Source organism: Oryctolagus cuniculus, chromosome 9, assembly GCF_964237555.1.
Source record: "Oryctolagus cuniculus chromosome 9, mOryCun1.1, whole genome shotgun sequence".
Classification (NCBI taxonomy): Eukaryota; Metazoa; Chordata; class Mammalia; order Lagomorpha; family Leporidae; genus Oryctolagus; species Oryctolagus cuniculus.
The window spans coordinates 100289011-100305040 of record NC_091440.1 but is presented as its reverse complement, the minus strand read 5'-3'; the positions used below and the strand labels follow the sequence as shown (position 1 = coordinate 100305040).

The 16030-nt window shown below is 45.1% G+C and overlaps 1 protein-coding gene across 30 annotated transcripts in view; it reads right to left on the bottom strand.

Moving 5' to 3' along the window:
* The window catches only part of CACNA1C (calcium voltage-gated channel subunit alpha1 C), a 739977-nt gene that overhangs the window by 201198 nt on the left and 522749 nt on the right, over positions 1–16030 (bottom strand).

The following is a 16030-nucleotide window of genomic DNA, read 5'->3' as shown; positions in this document are numbered from 1 at the left end:
CTCTTCTAAATGATCTCCAAGTAGTAAGTACCCAGAATGCATTTGCAGGAAGCATGACAACAGATTTCAAATATTCAAACAGTAGGTTCCCAAAAGAAACAAGTGGCATGCTCAGATTAATACAATGTGAGGTGCTTGATGTGTTCTGTGGAGGCACAGGGCAGAAGTAATAAGAGCCACAAGGGAGAACAGGGAGAATGTGGTAGCCTGGAGGTGGCCACAGCAGTGATCTATGACCAGCCCTAGGCCTGAAGAAGTGACTGCAGGACATGGCTGCAGTGAGCAGGAAGGAGTGCATTCTATGGCAAGGACCATCTGGAGTGGCTGAGACAATGCCAGTCCAAAACGACCTGCAGGGAAGGGCCTGGGGACAGAAGAACCTGACCTCCCCAACTCCCTCCTGCTGAGGTCCTGCTTGCTCTCCATTGACTGAACCCATCTCAACACTGGGGGGCAAGGAAGCCTTGCATGGAGTCCATGTGGTCAGCCCCTCGGGCCAGAAAGCAGAGTGGAGGAGGATGGGAGTGGATGTGATGGGGCAGACGGAAGGTGTCTGCAGCTAGGACATTGGGCTGCAGCAGCTGGCAAGGGACTTTCAGCTTTCCATGTCCACCATCACCCACCCATTAAGCCAGAAGGAGTCACGCTACTTGGAGGCTTCTAAACTCAACCGGTCTACTCTAGGAGGGGGCGGGGGTCACACAGACATTCTCTGACTCTAGCTCCCTCACTAATGCTGGATCCTCCTCACCCAAAGTCACACCTGAGTCTGAAAACAAACACTTCTGTCTATATTTATGGCTGTGCTAGTGCTAACTGCATCAACATCATCATCATCACCAGGCTGTGACTACTGGCCCACACTTTAGAAAAAATTATTGACTTGCTTCTGTGAAAGGTAGAACAATGGAGAGAGAGAGAGAGAGAGAGAGAGAGAGAGAGAGAGAGAGAGAGAATGAATCTTCCAACTGCTGATTCACTCCCAAAAAGTTGTAACAGCCAGGGCTCAGTCAGGCTGAAGCCAGGAGCTTGGAGCATAATTTCTCCATGTTTCTGGTGGCAAATGAAATACTCACTAAGAAGTTATCAGGTTGGATGTGTTCCTAAGATAGTCCTGATTATATGAGGGGACTTAAAAAAAAGGTCATAGAAAATGTCATTAAAATATAAGCTTACTTTGGTACAAAAAATCTTGAAAATCCATGCATTTAAGAGGTCATCAAAAAGTTCATGGAATGCACATGATGAAAAAACTATGTTTGAAGTTACAATTTTTGTACCAAAATAAGCTTATCTATTAATTTCACTTTCCATGAACTCTGTGAAGTCCCTGCATATCTACTGTTCCAATAAAATACTATTAAGTCCAGGCAACTCCCAGTTTTGTCTCACTTGGCTGCTCTTGAGGAGGTGTGCAACCAAGAACCATCCTTGTCCATTGTGTCAGCCAATGGTGACTCTACACCAACACTAAGTTTTCTAGGCAACTCAAATATGCCCTTAGCAGACCAGCCTTACTTATTTATTCATTCTGGTCCAATCACGACTGTATCAACAGAGACTCTGGCACTGATCATATTTTCTACGGAGGGAAAAAAATCTTTACACATCATGTTCAGCTTTAAAAATAATATATTTGGAATTTAGTGGGGGAAAACATGCCCAGCTATTTCCTCTTCTTCTGCTTATAGCTGTGTGACCTTGACAAACCATGTATCCTTTTTGGTCTAGGATTCAATATCTTTCAAATGAAAATATTGGATGAGAAAATCCACCCTGGCTCTAAGATTTGCTGAGTTAGTTCCCCATTTTTTTTTTAAAGATCTAGTACCTCTCCTTCCTCCAACTATTACTGTGTCTTATATACAGTAAGTACTTGATAAAGGTGTGATGAATTAATTAATATATGACAAAACTATACCACTTCATTATATTATATGCCATATGATGTAGGATATAGTAAATATACAATGTACAGGGAACAGTTTACATTTGCTAACACATTAAACATTTATTTTGAGATTTAAAAATCAAGTACACTTCCCTTAACTCCCATTTTCGAGTAACTGGCACCATACTAGCCTTTTCATCATAAACATTTTAAAACCTGGATGAAATTATGGGGGAAACTGTTTTCATAAAGTGGACATAAACCAGCACAGGAGGATAATCTCTAAGAGAAATGAACTCATAGGGTGAACAATTTCCTGACTGTCGCACAAAGGGATACAATCCAAGCAGGCCACTGTAGTCCCGTTGATCTGAAAACGAAGAAATCTGATCAGAATGTCGGCAGCTGACGTGGCACAGTGGGGCATGCGAAGGAGACAGCTAAGGCAGCGAGGCAGACAAGAGGCCCCTGAAGTCTGTGTGGGCTTAGGGTCAGGTTGGACGTGTGCGCAGTGAAACCACTGAGGCATATCAGATAGAAGCTGCTATGGGGTTGACAGCAGACAAGAGAAAGCACAGGTTAATCAATGCTGGGGAAAGGGCAGAGTCAGGAGGCTGGAGTTCTGCCCCTGCCCATGGACAGATCTAGTTAATGTCTCACAACAGCCTGGGTAACTGACTGAGTCACCGGAAAGGGCACAACTTGGGAATAAGGGGCTCGACCTAGAGCAAGACCTGACAAATTCTAAAACCAAGGCAGGGTTGGATCTGAAGGGAAATAGCAATTGGAGATTGATGGCTTTGGGCTTTTGATATGTCAGCCCTCAAGCATAAAACCAAGCCAGCCAAAGTTCATGGTGATCACCCAGTCATTGGACTGCCTGCTGAAGAGGCCACTCTTAGGAAGATGAAAGAACTCGGTCTCTACAACATATTATCCATGATCCCACTAGTCCTCAAAAAATTACCTGGATTTATGAAGAAATAGGAAAATGTGATACAGAAAAGAAGCAGGCAACCGACAACAGCAGATGAGATTGTTCAGATGTCACACTTAGCAGAGAAGCATTTTAAAACAGCTGAGTTAGTTCCCCAATTTTTAATAAAAATATTATTATACAATTATAATATGCTAGTAATAATGTTTATTAGTATTATATACATATATATACATAAATTAAGAGAAAACATAATCAATGAAACAAGTCAGTCTATGGTATTAAAGAGGGAGCAGATAGACAGGAGTCCCAGAAAGACAAGTATGAAATTGGAGCAGAAAAAAAGTATTTAAAGAAATCACAGCCCTAAACTCCCCAAACTCTATGGTTGGATCTGAGAAGTTCCATCAACTCCCAGTAGGAAAAATATAAGAACAAGGACTGGTGTTGCAGCACAGCAGTTAAGCCACCACCTGAGATACCTGCATCCAATGTGAGCAGCAGTTCGAGTCCCAGCTGCTCCACTTTAGATCCAGCTCCCTGCTAATATGCCTAGGAGAGCAGCAGAGGATGGCCCAGCCCTTTGGGCCCCAGACAACTATGCAGGAGACCTAGCAGGATTTCCAAGTTTCTGGTTGCAGTCTGGCCTGGTGATGGCCATTGCGGCCATCTGGGGAATGAACCAGCAGATGGAAGATATTCCTCTGTGTGTGTGTGTATGTGTGTGTGTGTGTCTTCCTCTCTCTGTGATTCTTTTAAATACACACACACATACTCACAATGAAAACCACAATGAGGCACAGCATATCCAACTGCTAAAAGCCACAGAGAAAAAGAAAATCTTAAAAACATTCAGTGAAAAAAGAAATATTATGAACAAGGGAACTGTGACAGGAATATAAATGACTGCTCATCAGAAACAATGGAGGCCAGAAGAAAATGGAACAAAATCTTTAAAGCTCTGAAAGAGAAGAAAAGAAAAAAACTACCTGTCAACTAAGAACCCCATAGCCAGCAAAAACTTTCAAGAAGAGGATGGGACAAAGGCATTTTCAGATAAAAGAAAGCTGAAATACTTCATCAGTATTGGGCCTAAATTATACTATGCTATGGGATATGCCACAGGGTAAGGGAGGGAAGGTGGATATACAGAAAACAGGCACCAGAAATGGTAAATAAGTAGGCAGACACAGAAGACTATGTTGTATTTGTTCTGATAGTTTACTTATAAGACAACTGGTTGTTTAAAGCCAAGTGATAATAATGTAGGGTGAGCTTTATATAGCTTACATAAGTAAAAAATGTGTCATAAATAGAGGGTTGGATAAATGGAACTATACGATTTGAACATGTAAGGTTATTATGTTTGTGACTGGATTTAAAATGTGTGGATTTGGGGGCCAATGTTGTGGCATAGCAGAATAAGCCCCAACCTGCGACACCTGCATCTCATATGGGCATTGGTTTGAGTCCTGCCTGCTCCACTTCTGATCCAGCTCCCTGCTGATGCACCTGGAAAAGTAGCAGAAGATGGCCCATGTGCTTGGGCTCTTGTCACCCATGTGAGAGACCCGGAAGAAGCTTGTGGCTCCCGGCTTCATCCTGGTCCAGAGTTGGCCATTGCACTGGGGAATGTACAAGCAGATGAAGGACAACCTTCTCTCTAACTCCAGCTTTCAGATAAAGTTTCTTAAAAGTATGCATTTTGCTAATATTTGTTGAGAACTTCTGCATCTATGCAAGGATACTGGGTTTTAGGGGTTATTATTGTGTCTTTTTTGGCTTTTGGTATTAGAGTATGGCTGGTCTTGTAAAAAAGAGCTAAGCAGAGTCACCCTCTTTATAATGTCATTGAATATCAATTATACTTCAATAGTTACTTTGTAAATCCAGCATGGAGGCCCCCATGTTACAGATGTGGAAAGCGAGGCACCAGACTAACAAGTGGCCGCTCTGGGAATCTGAACCTGGGTGTGGGTCTCCAGCGCCTGTGTCCTCCAGCACCAACTGCCATGAATCAAGCTGGGAGAACAAACAAGAATGACAGTTCACGGAGCTCTGCTCTGCGTATCGATCACTTTACGGGACACTGACGCCCATGTATCTTCATTTCATTCTCTCCTCATTTTTCTTCCCGGTGTTAGGAAAACCTGGGTCACTTAGAAGTCTAAGTAGTCTTTATTGTTACCATTATTTTTAATTAGGTTATAGTCTCCTTGTTCTTGGTTCTTATTTCTCATTCAGGTATCTGCAGAGAAGGGCCAGAGAATCAGCCATGGAGCATCCTGACTTCCCAAGCCTGGTCTATCTTCTGCGATTGTTTATTCCACCTCCCATGGTCCTGGGCCCATGGCCATGCTAACAAGTAGTTGTTGATTGATTATATGACCACCGTCCCGCCACTGGGCTGCAAGATTGCCACCATACTGGGAGTAGAGAGAGAGGGACTTGTCCTGCCCGTGACCACCTCAGGTCTAGAATTAGTGACTCAAAAGGAAACCCCCAGGTCACTGCTCTCCGATGATAATGCTTGGAAGGATTTTAGAGCAAGCACATCTTAATCCTCTCATTTCAGAGATGGAGAAACTGAGAACCAGAGGTTACGTGACTCAGGTCCCCAGCCTCCTCACCTGCAGGCCCACGTGCCTCCCACTTCATCCCAAGATTCCAGGCAGCAATAGCGCCGCTTCTCAGCTTCTGCAGCCCCCTGGGGGTTGACAAGCCATTTGAACATACACAAAACACACCACACTATGAGCTATCTTTGGTCTCTAATGCCAGTCAGGACACCCTACAGCAGAGGAGCAAGGACATTCCACTGTGCTAGGGACAACTGGGCTCTGCTCATACCCAAGAGACCTGTGACCACAGGACACAGGGACCATCGCCACCCATCAATTGCGAGAGGCACTTGGGTCTGTCCTTGCCCATTGCTGAATTAGGGATAATGTCCCCCTCTTCCCAGACCACTGGGCCAATTCATCAGCTCATTAAGCTCTCACAGAGTCTGATGCTGAATAATGCTTCCCAGTGCTGGCAAACTCCCCATTTATCACCACCTACATTTTGTTCTCAAATCAAAATGGGACATTTTCATCATTGGGGAAATGCCTGGGCACTTTAGTAAATAGGAAACTTCACAGGGTGATTGGATGCATCCTCTGTCATGATTATTCTATGCCCCACTGTAGCTAGAACACCAAATAATACAGATTTCTCCAATTTCATCCCAGGCCATTATCAATACTCAGGAACCTCTCTGTAAAACTGTACAACAGCAGAGATGGGCACTTTTGAAATACGCTCACTGTGTGACTTAACTGATGGCGCCACACTTGGTCATCCTTCGTTCCTTCCTGCCTGACGCTGGGCTCTTTACAAGGTAGGTTTCAAAGAAGTTGTGTTGCTAGAAACTCTGGGGCTTTCCCAGCAAAACCACAGCCTTCTCCATGTATATCCATCATCCATCTCACTTTGTCGATGGAGAAAGAGGCAAAGTGGGGAGCAGGAAGACTGAAGCTGGCAGCACAGCCTGCACTGTAACTGTATCCCCAGGCTCCTGCTCCAGGCAGTCTTCAAAGAACAGGAACAGGAGTTGCCTGATCAGAAGAGACAGGGGGCACAGGGCTATGTGCCTGCAGTGGAAGGCTGTGTGGGGAAGGGTGAGCATCTATTCTCGGCTGCCATGAACATGGAAGGCATGGGGGACCAGAGCAGGGTGTATGGGGTGCTCTTCTGTGGTTCTATTTCTCACAGGAAAGAAGGCAAGTGTGCATCAGGGGGCTGACTTCAGACTCCTCACAGCAAAGCAGGCCAGCCTGACATACACCATGGACAAGGATTTTTCCTCTGGAAACCAACCTGCTCAGAATGTTAAGAGGCCATGCTGCCTGTAGCTTCCTCCAGAGGGCTCTATTCACCGTCAGAGCACCAGCTCAGGGCTGTTGCCAGAGCAGAGACATTCCTTTGTGCTGCCTTCCCTCCTGCAGGGTCTGTGCACTCACAAAGCTAGAGGATCCACACACAGAGAGTCCTGTCATCTGTGCCAGGTGATTCTGAGGCCATTGAACTTGTTGGGCTGCAGTGCTATCTGTAGGATGGACACTTGGCTGGTTTAGGCATTTAAGGTCTTTTCCCATCCAGACATTCTGATTCAGGAGGACTGGCAGAGGCGATGTGGGGACAAGATCTGCTTCCTTCCCATTCCAATGAAAGACGTGGTTGAGAAGGGACCTAGAACATGCTGAAGAAAGATTTGGGGGTAGGGTGACCAGTAGAGGGAGGTGCCTGAGAAGTGGAGTATGGGATGGACTAATGGGTGTCCCCTACACACACTCTTGTCCTTGGAAGTCATCTTCTAAGTGTCCCTTTGCCTTGGATTTAGGTTCTATGTAGGATCCATTTAGCACAAAAGATTAAGAAGAACAGAAAATAAGAGAATGAGACCAAGTCCAGGGAGATGGAAAGGGGAAAAGAGGTGAGGGCAAATAGCAGGAAGGCCTGAAAAGGGGCACTGTGGTGGGCGGGGGCTGAGGGCGAATGTGGGAGAGGAGCAGGGAGGACCAGTGGGCAATCCAGGTACAGACAATGGACATGGATCCAGAGGGAGAACAGGGGCCAAGGCCATGAGCCAGGCACGGAGAGGTCAGGGCTGGGGCAGGGATGGGGAGGGGAGTCTTCCGCCCCTGTCATGCTGGGCCCCGAGCAGCCACCTGCATCCCGCTGACACTTCAGAGGCTTATATCACATTGACCAAGGTGAAAGGGAAGTCCAGAGGAAGATGGCACAGCCAGTGGAGACAGCCAGGGATGGGAGTGAGGCAGTATGGACTTGAGCCTCCACTCTGGGGAGATCTTCAACACCCAGTTTCCTCCAGGTCCTTAAATACAACAGAGGATGGCACTTGGGTTGAAATACAATGAATACAGTGTTTTTCAGGACCATGGCCAGCGCAGAGCCCTCCTCCTCCCTCCCTTGGTGTGGAGAAGTTTCCGGGCCAGGAAGTGCTGGCCTGGGAGCTGTGCTGGGGTGCTCAGATAGAAAGAACATAGGATGGCCAGACTGCTTCTGAACAACCGACACGTGAAAACACTCCAGGAAGTGGTTTCTAGTAGGTCCGCCATGCCTGCAGTGGGTCTGGTTCACTGGTACTGCATGCTAAGCAGCATGGCCAGTTTCACAGCTGATCATCCTGGAAGAAAACTGCATGCAGCGGGATGGGTGTGGGTCCCCTGAGCTCCTGGGCACTGCAGGAATTTCTAAGTCAAGGATATATTCTGTCAATCATAGTCAAAAAGTTAGTGTTGAGATCGTCTGTTGGAGTAGTCTAGAGAGAGCAGGAAGCTCCAGATATGGCCTCTGGAGTGGAGATTGTGTGGGAGAGACAACAGTGTTCTGCTTTGGTCTGCCTTTCCCCGAGCACTGCCACCAGCCAGCTGGGTCCAGGGAGGGTTAATGAACTTCCCTGGAAATCAGGATCCATCCTCAGGGCTGACATTCTATAGTAGAGCTCCAGGACACTTGGCTGCCTCTCCATGGCGCAGCCTTCTGAACATTACTAACAGGCCACTGGCTTGGCATCCAGCACCCACTGAGGGCTGCTCCCTGCGGTCTCTGCTCACCTTGCTCTCTCTACCTGCTTCTCCATCAGCAGATTGTTCCAGGCACAGTCCTAGATGCTGACTGGTGCACTGGTGACCCAAACAAATGAAGTTTTCACCCCTAAATGTCTTTCCTTTTCCATCCTGTTTCTTCTACATAAGCCTCCCAGACTTCCTTCATTAAAGTTGTTCAGACTGACACAATCCATGGGAAACTCTCCCTTGGAAGCCACATTACACAAGTCAAATCACCACATACACACCTCTCTGGTATTTTCTGTCCAGACTAATAGGTAACTCAATAGTCTTTATCTTTTTAAGTGTATCTAATTTCTCATTAGCAATGTTGCCACCTATTTCTCATTTACATTCTATTATACACAAGTATGATAGGCTATAGTATCCACCATTTACCTGAGCACCTATTATAGACAAGGTGCTATTTAAGTGTGCTGCATGCATTAACTCATTTAGTGTTCTGAACAATACACATAATAGCTTCTCTTATTCTTCCCATTCCATAGAAGAAACTAAGGTACAAGAGGTAGCATCTCCAAGATTACAAAGTGAGTAAGCAGGAGAAACCAGACAATTTGAGTCAAGAACTCTTGTTGAAAACCACTGTGTCTTGGGTCTTTCTGTAAGGTATCCATTCAAGAGATATTTGCCAATGGACTAGTGCTGGTTTCTCTTTAGGACACAGCTCGAATCTGAGCCAGGAAAAATAGTAAGAGTATGACCCCTCTGAACACATTGGACCTCAACGCTCCTTCTTATCTTTGTTTAATAACAAATCACTTTCCTACTCTATGTATTTCCAGAAATAACAGTTTTAGCTGAGGAAAGAGATATCCTCACAATGCTGAGCTTATCGCAATTCACACACTAGGAAAAATATATCTCATTAGATGTCTTTAAAGCATTCGAATAGCTCAACAAATGGGGAGTGCATCCCATTCCTTCTGGGTCCCAGTGCCTTGCCTGGTGCTTGGCTTGTGGAGCGTGTGCAGCGATGCTGACAGTGAAGGGAGGATGTTTCTAAGACTGGTGCTGGTCTTGCACCGAGGTGATTGTTCCACAGCCTTCACCTTCAGAGCAAGGCTGCGCTGCTCTGGGTTTTTGTCAAAGCCCTCGCAAACCTAAAAGACACAGTTTCACCTCCATCTGTCTGCTCCCTTTGTTACAGCCTCTCTTGAAAGTTCTCCTGAAGGACATATGGGATGATATGGGAAAGAGGAAATGACCCCTCGCTATTGCTCCGCAAACAAATGCACTCCCTGCATATACATTGCAAATATTTAACCACAACTCTCCATATTTATTGTTCATGTTCATTGTGCAATGTTTATTGTTCCATATGGCTTATCCTCTGTGCAATGTGTGTGTTCACAGCACTTCTGCTGTGGCACAGGAGATGCTTCAAAGCATCAAATGTGAACCGATTTCCTTTCCTGTGGAAGAGTCCCTATGAGGCAACCTGACCGAATCTTTGAATTACATGGAATTTTGGTGAAAGAGTTGGTCTGATTCTTAGTCCAGTGTAACCAACCCTAAACCTTGCAGCCTGACTGCGTGTGTCTCCAGGGCCACAATCATTCTCTTTCCCTTTCATAATTTTGTTGAATGCCTCTCCTCACTTATCCTTCAATATCCCAAATGCTACCACCTCCTAGAAGCCTCTCCTGATTCTGTCCCTAATCCCAAAAGCATACCATCTCCAAAGCATTCTTGTTGTACAGCTCAGTACATCATTACCTACACTTGTAGGGAGAGTATTTCCAATGTTTATTCTATGCCACTGTTTTTAGGAACATTTTTTTCTTCAATTACACTTCAAGCACTCTGAGAACACACTTAGTATCTGACTCACTTCTGGTTAGCAAACGCTTACATAAAGGAGATACTCAGTAGATTCTGTTGAATAAATGCATAAATGACTTCATGGACTTGTACTCTCACAAGCATTTCTCTCCCTCGATAATCTTTGACTGTAAGATTTCAATGGCATTGAAAATGGCTATACATGGTTATAAAATAACAGCAACCTTTTGGGCCTTTAACACTGCAGGTTCAGAGTTTCAGGTGTTGAAAACCACCAGTCAATGATCTGTAACAAGAAACAGCACCTGGCATTTCTACACATGCCACTTCTGTTTATGCCCACATGGCACACAGATGTTAGGAAGATCAAATCAGGAAGAAGACCCAGACCTAGTTGTTGTGGCCCTCTCTCCCTCTCCCTCATTTCTCTCTCTCTCTCTCTCCCACACACATACACACATTCTGCCTTTGAAATAAATAAATACTTTTAAAAAGTAAAAAGAGGGCTGGTGTTGTGGCATAGTAAGTTAAGCCTTTGCCTGTAGCACCAGCATCCCATATGGGTGCTGGTTCAAGTTCCGGCTGCTCCTCTTCTGATCTAGCTCTCTGTTTATGGCCTGGGAAAGCAGTGGAAGATGGCCCAAGTGCTTGGGCCCCTGCACCCACGTGGGAGACCTGGAAGATGCTCCTGGATCCTGGCTTCAGAGCGGCTGAGCTCCAGCTGTTGAGGCCATTTGGGGAGTGAGTCAGCGGACAGAAGATCTTTCTGTCTCTCCTTCTCTCTGTCTGTAACTCTGCCTCGCAATAAAATAAATAAATAAATAATTTTAAAATATACTCTTCTTAAAAAAAAAGCAAAGACCCTTTGGAAAGACTAAATAAAAGAGGCACACATATATGGAGGGAAGGCCTTTTTGCATTATGCCATTTGAGTACAACTGCTAGTTCTTACTAACTGCCAAGGGTAGCTCTGTCACCCAGCGATGGGGTCTGTATGAGTCAGCCTACTGTCACACCACTGAAATACCTGAGGCAGCCTCAGAGTATGAAGAAAACCAGTAAGTGTATTTTGGCTCATGGTTCTGGAGATTCAAGTGCAAATCAGGTGGTCCCACTGACTCAGCCACAGGAATGGCTCTCAAGTCCCGAGGTGGCAACACAGGGGTCACCCCACAGAGATAGGGAGGGTGTTTGCCTCTGTCTGTGTGGCCTCCTAAATAGCCACGAGGATTTCATCATGGGGCTGCAGCCCAACAGCCTAATCCAATCCAATCACCTCCCAAAGGCTCCACATCCAAACACCCTCACTGGATCGATGTCCCACCCTCCTAGTTTCATGAACATAAGACCTTGGAGACCGGGCCTTTAACACAATGGACCTGTGGAGGACAGTCAACATCCACACCACAGCAGGGTCTGAGCAACCGCGTCTGTTAATATTTATCTACCATTGTTGCAGATGCTGCGGACACAGCGGAGAGCAAAGCTAACACAAACTACTGCCCTCACGGAGGTCGTGTTTTCACGAGGCACAGGTAATAAAGAAACGAGTAAATACACAGTGTGATGGATGGTGACACGTGATATGCACAAGTGAAGCAAGGAAGGGTTTAGGGAATGTGAGGATGGCAGCAGAGGGCAGGGATGTGAGAGCTCAGCAGAGACTGAGGGAGGTGGGCATAAAGGGCAGGCAGCAGGTATGGCGCTTGTAAAGGCCCAGTGAACTTGGCATGGTAGAGGAATAAGCAGGGAGGGCACTGGGGCTGGTGAGGAGGGAGGGGGGTAAAAGTGGAAGGAAGCAAAAGGTCAGATAGGAGAGAAGGGTGAAATCTTAGGGCCTGTGCACTTTAGTTCTCAATCTCAGCCAAGGAAACCCTGAGGGGTTCTGAGCAGGGCAACAACATGATCTGGTTTAGATTTTAAGAGGATCATTTTGGCTGCTGTGTTAAGCCTGGGCTGTGACAAAGGGCAATGGTAAAAGCACAGAATCCTGTTAGCAGAGAATCCTGGGATAATCCAGGTAAGAGATGATGGTGGCTGGCACTGGAGTGAGTGAGGAAGTGGTAACAAAACCTGAATATATTTTGGAGGTATGGAAGATAGGATTTCCTAGTAGACTGGAAATCAACTGAAGATTTTTGGCCTGTGAAGCTGAAAGAGTGTGCTGACATTTACTGAGATGGGGAAGATTTGGAGAAGTGGTGCGTTCTGTTATGGGTATGCTTGTTTCAAGACACTTCTTAGACTCCTTCAAGGAATGGAGTAGGCAGTTAAGGACACAGGTCTGGAGTTCAAGGCAGCAGTCTGTGCTGGTGACACATAGTTGGATGTTAATAGAAGATGGACAGGTGATCTTTAATGCCATCAGACTGAACATGGTCGCTAGGAGAAGAGAGCACATAGAGAAGAGGTCCAATATCCCTGGGTTCTCCAAAGTTTTGAGGGTAAGAAGATGAGAGAGAAACCAGTAAAGGATCCCAAGAAGGAAATTAAGTGAAGTTAGGGCAGCGCTAAGAAAGAGCAGTGTCCCAGAAGCCAGGGACAATGGTGATTCAAAGGATGACCGGCTCCCACTGCAACCAGATCATGTAAAGTGGCAGGGGAGAACCGGCTATTGGTTCAGCAAGGTGGAGATTATTGGCGGTCTTGACAAGAGATATTTGGTGTAATAGTGGGAGAGAAGGCCTGATTGGAGTGGATTCAAGAGAGAATGGGAGAGGCTGGCGCCGCGGCTCACTAGGCTAATACTCCGCCTTGCAGCGCCGGCACACCGGGTTCTAGTCCTGGTCAGGGCGCCGGATTCTGTCCCGGTTGCCCCTCTTCCAGTCCAGCTCTCTGCTGTGGCCAGGGAAGTGCAGTGGAGGATGGCCCAAGTCCTTGGGCCCTGCACCCCATGGGAGACCAGGATAAGTACCTGGCTCCTGCCTTCGGGTCCGCGTGGTGCGCTGGCCGCAGCGCGCCGGCCGCGGCGCCATTGGAGGGTGAACCAACGGCAAAGGAAGACCTTTCTCTCTGTCTCTCTCTCTCACTGTCCACTCTGCCTGTCAAAAAAAAAAAAAAAAAAAAGAGAGAGAATGGGAGAACAAGAATTGGAGACATAGGAACTGGAGATGTTTTGCTGAAATACAAAAGGTGACAACCTAAAGTCATAAGAAATAGAAGAGCTATTCCTTTAGCTGTAGGAAATATTGACATTTTTTATTGATGATTCCAACCAAACTGGAGTGCACTTATTCACCTTGACCTTCTACAGACTTCATTATTTCAAAAAGCTGCCCAGACACTACCCCAGTGAGAAAGGATGAATGGTTGGATAAGCCCTTTCTTTAAGATCCAAGGAGAACCATTCTCATTTTATTCATGACCCACAATATACAAGACACGTTCATTGGTCTTGTATGGAAATGTGGAGTTATCGGTAGGCTGTCCACAACTGCAAAATCATCTCAGTGTCATCATCTTTAATGACAACATAACTGCCTAATCCACAAGGCAGGGGGCATGGGGGTCTTGGATTCGAGGTGCTCTATCCCATCTTCATTTTCTTGATTACATAATTCCAAGGAACATTACCTCTTCCTGATATCACAATACAAGGATATTTCAAAAAGTTCAAGGCAAATGGAATTAAAAGATTATTTTGGTTCAAAAAGATCTGAAACCCATGCATTCAAAAATTTATGAAATGCAGATTATGGAAAAACTTTAGAAAGCATTTGCATCAAAACTAACTTGAATTTTAATCTCATTTTTTTCATTAACTCTTCAAAGTACCCTTTTAATTCCATCATTATTTAATGCAGATGGAGGCAAAGTACCTGCCTCAGAAAGTTTCTCTGGTGGAACCCTTGATACTATATCCAGTTGAATTCCCCTTTTAGTGTCCTGAAGCACGAGTGACTCAACCATATGTATCTTTAATTAAGAATCGCTGGATTAGAGGATTTACTGTAACTGTTTCTCTTGATAACAGTATTTCAGGATCTTTGCAGCAGATTGCATTATTTATCCATAATTATTTGACAATGTTTTTCTGTGGGTACTTGCAGACTCGTCCCTTAGCATCCATGAGGGATTGGCTCCTGGATCTCCCAGAGATACCCAAATTGTCAGATGCTCAAATTTCTAATGGAAATTGGCACAGTATTCTCATATAACTGGTGCAATTCTCCTGTAGGCTGGAATCATTCTTGGATCCCTCATGACACCTTGTACAATGTAAATGCCTATTATGCTGTATTGGTTAGGGAATAATGGTAAGAAAATATCTGTAAAAGTACAGATGCATTTTCCCCAAAATTTTGATCCATGGTTGGTTGAATCTATAGATGCAGAATCTGTAGATGTGGGGAGCCAATCACACTTCTTTATTATTTTATCTCCAAGGTCAGACATATGAATGGTTTAAGCTGTTAGAATATGAGCAATTACATTGCAAGTTGTATTTAGGCATAAACTTTACATTGCTGGTGTGAGCTAGTTCTGTGCCTGCGTTGTGAGTATCTGTCATCTGCCAGGAGCATGATACAGCCTGCAAGGAGCTGCTGAGTCCACCTGAGCTCTGAAATTGCAAGACACATAGAACTCGGTCAAGGCCAGACCCAAGCTGACTCTATTAGAGCTGGAGCTGACCAACACCCTCATGTACTGCAAGCCAGGTAAAAACGTTTGGCTTCAAGGCAGGAAGAGTTTGAGATTGTCTGTTCCTGCAGCAAAAGCTGACTGACAGACTTCTTCATTAGACTGTCAGATTCCTCAAGTGAGAGAGCCATGTTCACTGCTTACGATATGTCCTAAAACTCAACACAATGCTGTGAAGTTGTGAGCCTGGATTTAACATAAAGGGGTAGGAGTCATTATTTCCATTGTAGTACTGAAGTCTGGGATTAATTCATAGTTCCTATCATTGACATATGGGCTATACTATCGGAGGCTTCTTAAGGTCATGTCTAACACCACTCTCACTTTCCCTTCTCTCACACGGATTTTGTTCTATTTAGTTATGACTGATTAATCAAGAAAACCCAATAATCATAGGCATCATAAAAGGGGAATCTGGTCTTGGGTATCAAATATACCATTGCATTTCTAAGTACCCCCGAATGATTAAGGCAAGATAGAGCAAGTCTGCTTTAATTGCACTTGTGTGGCTTAGCTCTATGCTCGTTTTTCACTTGAGATAAGCCATAGGCTTTGCTCAGGGAGTTCCACTGCAAAGAAAAATGCTTAACTCTGGCTTTCATTTGTTCAGTAAATTCTCCTCCCTTGTTTAGAGACTAACCTACGTATTGTGCAGGTATCAGAGACAATTTAAGGTACAAGTCTGGGCTTCAAGAGGCTTATATTATAATCAAAGAGGCATAAGGATATATGTGTAAAAATCCATGACAATCAAGAGTTTCATACCACTTTACTCTTTAAACGAGGTAGTGTTGTCTTGCGGGAGACAGCACTGGTGTAGAAGTTTAAGAGGCCTGGTTCCAGACTCAGCTGTGCTGCTAGCTACTGAAAGTCATGGGAAGTTCTTTCTTGCTAACCCATGCATGTATAAAAAGGAATGAACAGATTGACATAAGGCCCATGACACTGCTATCACTTCATGAATCAAAGAGATATCACCAAGCAGCATAAACATAATCATGCCCTCAATGCATGGTACGGATTGTAAAGCCTATGTAGCCGAGAACTCTCTGCTTTCCTGTCCCTACCCCATCTCCAAGCTAGCCTAGTTCCTGTGCAGTTTTCAGTCTCCTATCTTGAGCCATGAGTCAGCCCAGAAAC